The 3,792-nt window shown below is 36.2% G+C and overlaps 1 protein-coding gene across 6 annotated transcripts in view; it reads right to left on the bottom strand.

Moving 5' to 3' along the window:
* PHF14 (PHD finger protein 14) overlaps positions 1 to 3,792 on the bottom strand; it is a 200,860-nt gene that overhangs the window by 139,946 nt on the left and 57,122 nt on the right. The gene's annotated exons all lie outside the window — the stretch shown is intronic.

Below are 3,792 nucleotides of genomic sequence, written 5' to 3'. Positions count from 1 at the left end.
TTTTTTAAGGGCTTATGTGTTTAAAGGACCGAAATCAAATATATTGTATTATTTGGGTGTACTTATATAGCAGCCCTTCAATATTCACAGCAGATTGGTTCTAGGACTCCCCAAGGATACCAAAATCTGTGTATGATCAAGTGTCTTATGTTAAATGGTATGGCATTTGCATCTAGTCTACATACATTCTCCCAAATATTTTAAGTAATCTCTACATTACTTATAATACCTAACATACAAATGTAAATGTTGGACAAATAGTTGTTATACAGTATTAGTTTTTTATTTATAATTTTTATTATGCTTCTTTTCCCCAAATATTTTCAATCTGCAGTTGGCTGAATCTAAGAATGTGGAATCCGTTGACCATGAAGGGCTGGCTATATTTTTCAAAAGATCACTGTTTAAAACAAATAAGATTTTAATAATCTTAGGTAGAAATAATCATTAAATATTAAAGTTATGCATACATAGACTAATATTGCAAACAACAATATTGGACTAGCCAACAAGATAAGTGTGGCATTTCCAACTGGCTAACAATGGACAGATTCTACAGAGGATAAAAACAGACTTAAGGGCCAGGAGTGGTAGTTCATGCCTGTAATCCCAGCACTTTGGGAGACCAAGGCAAACAGATCACTTGTGGTTGGGAATTCAAAACTAGCCTGGCCAACATGGCAAAATCCACTCTCTACTAAAACTACAAAAATTAGCCGGGCACAGTGGCATGCGCCTGTAATTCCAGCTACACGGGAGGCTGAGGCAAGAGAATCACTTTAATGCAGGAGGCAGATGTTGTAGTGAGCTGAGGTCATACAACTGCACTCTGGCCTTAGTGACAGTGAGACTCTGTCAAAACAAAAAAAAAAAAAAAAAAAAACATAGAAGAAGTCCAAGCCCTGTCAATTAAAAAATTTACGTTATATCCTTTAACTCACTTTCCCTAACAACTCAAATGGAATCACAGCTCTATCATGGCGTAATAGTACATTTTTCAGTCATAAAAAGCAGTACACAAAAAGAAGATTTATTCTATCAAAAACAATTTGTAAAGACGTAGTCCAAAAAAGTTAATTTTCAGTGTAATTGCTAAAAAACAACAAGCTGTTCATTCTTTATGTCTGTCCCAAGGAGGAACAGTAAACATAGGCTATTAGTTTTTCTCTAAGTTATGTCAAAAGTGTCTCTTAGTAAAGCAGAGTTTTACAACGCAAAGAGAAATGACACACTACCAAGGAGAGACATATAATAGGAAGAAAAAGAAATCTAATGTGTCCTTAGTATTTAAAAAAAAAAAAAAAATGAGGCAATTCTGTAGTGTGATATCTATAGATGTCACGGTATAGCAGTGTGTATCACAGAATTTGTAGATATAAAAACCAGGATATAAATCTTGGCTCTACCATTTACTGGCTATGGGACTTCAAAAAATTGCTTAACATCTCTGGGCCCTAGTTACCTCATCAGTAAAACGGCATTTACTTATAATTACTTCATATAGCTTTAAAAATAAAATACAGAAAATTTAGGAGACTACATTAACACATACAAACATCTGCTTTCTCATGACATGCTCTAAATCTTGGTGACAGAGATGTTTAATGGAAATAAAGATTATACTGAACCTCAGCCCAAATGCCCAGATCTAGATAATTATTCTAGTGTTTCAAAGTAAATGAGGTTGAAATCGAGTTATTAGAGATAGGTCCATGCTTATGTAGATGAGTTAAGCATTTAGACCAAGACTGGTTTAAGAAAAACATCAATACTTACTATGGCAGAAACTACTAACTGTCTTACAATATCTTTTCTTCCCATTAGTACCAGAACCCTGTGAGTTTTCACCCGGCACATGGCTACTCCCTAAAAACTATCTGATCCAGCCTCCTCACAGCTAGATGTGACCATGTGATTAAGTTCTGGCCAATGAGTTGTATGAAATTCCCAGACCATGCACTTGAAAAGTAGCTGTCTACTCTTAACTTCCTCTTTCCTGCTTCCAGTGAGGTAGAATCCAGTCAAGATGGTAATAAACCATCTTTGACTGTGTAGGAGAGTGCAACAAACTAAAGAAAAGTGAAGCAAGAAGAAGGGAACTTTAATCCCGGAACCAAATTCCCCTCAGTATCCAGTCAGCCTGGAATCGTATATTAGAGTGAATTCAACTTCTTCCTCGTTTAAGCAACTCGTTATTTGGTTTTTTTAAACCAGTCAAAATAGTAACCTAATTAATACATAGGTTGACATGGAATATACCTTCAACCTGCTTAGAGAAAGGGAGCTTTCAAAATCCTACTCCCAATGGAAAACTGAAAGAGAAAAACAGGTTTTTGAATATTTACCATGAAATAAGCACATGTACTTTTTTATATACTAGCTCTTTAACCTTCACCACTACCACAGGAGGTGGGTTCTACCATTTTAATGACAATTTTATGGATAGAAAACTGAAAACCAGAAAGGTTAAGTTGCTGAACCAAGACCTATATCCAGTACGTAAGTTCCATCTTCCGTAACCACTACCTGACTGTCATCAGATTCATTTAAGGAGGCTTCTACATAGAGGTTACTAAAGCCCAACTCTGCAAATTCTGATTCAGCAGATCTAAGGCAAGGGCCTTAAATGCAAATGTCTTGAGAAGCAGTAACAGGCAATGGAGGTGAGTGAAGGAGACCTAAAAGATGCTAGAAAAATATAAGACAAAAATGAATGATGAGGGGCAGTTAGTAAATGGTGGGGCCTGTGAGAACTTAGAGCCTATGGCAAACTGGAATGCCCCATAAAGGCATTCAAATTCAAGGCTGTCCTTTTTAACCCTATTTCTAACCAACAAAATGCACCTATGGATTAAGTCTAGCTTCTGGGCTTCTAGATGGCATGATTTGGTCTAGAATCTTAAAATACTTTTTTTTTTTTTTTTAAACAAAACTCCCTGGGTAAAACTGACATAGCAGATCAAAGTTATATAAACTGAAAGAAGACACTTCCGTCTTGTACATTCAGAACCACCTCCCACTTGTAAAAACAGTATATTTGAAGATATATGCTTTATTGGTATCTTAATAATAAAATCAATGTGTCTACTAAAACCAGATACAATAATAACTTAATGGCCTATCAAACTTACCTTTTCAATTATGAACTATCAATATTCTTATTCACCCCACAGATATTTTCATTCAAATTCAGAATGAAACTTTGAACTTCTGGGGTCAGCATACTCCTGCCTCAACCTCCTGAGCAGTTAGGACTATAGGCACACACCACCACATCTGGGTAATTTTTACATTCTTTGTAGAGATGAGGTCTTGCTATGTTGCCCAGGCTCATCTCAAAATCCTGGCCTCAAGAGATCCTCCTTGGCTGGGCCTCTCAAAGTATTGGGATTACAGGTATGTGCCACTGCACCTGGTTTTATGTTGTTTCAAATATAATTTTCTATGTAACAGAGTATAGCAATGTCCAATAGTACCAAATTATACCTTAATAACAGAAGAAACCACCATATGGCTTACTTGGACTATAAGCAACTTCAGACTATATAATGTAAAACAGTAACATAAGTTTTAGTCAGCATAACTGAGCCTATGCAATAGCTCAGTTTTTTGTTTTTTTTTTTTAATTTATTTATTTAAACTTTTTAAAGGTAGGGTCTCTCTCTGTTCCCCAGGCTGAGTGCAGTGGTAAGAACATAGCTCAATGCAGCCTCGAATTCCCGGGTATATGTGATCCTCCTGCCTCAGCCTCTCCAGTAGCTGAGACTACAAGCACCATCACATCCAGCTAAT

This window comes from Cebus imitator, unplaced genomic scaffold, assembly GCF_001604975.1.
Source record: "Cebus imitator isolate Cc_AM_T3 unplaced genomic scaffold, Cebus_imitator-1.0 Scaffold37, whole genome shotgun sequence".
In the NCBI taxonomy this organism is placed as follows: Eukaryota; Metazoa; Chordata; class Mammalia; order Primates; family Cebidae; genus Cebus; species Cebus imitator.
Note: the sequence above shows the minus strand (reverse complement) of the source record. Positions and strands in the feature narration are given on the sequence as shown.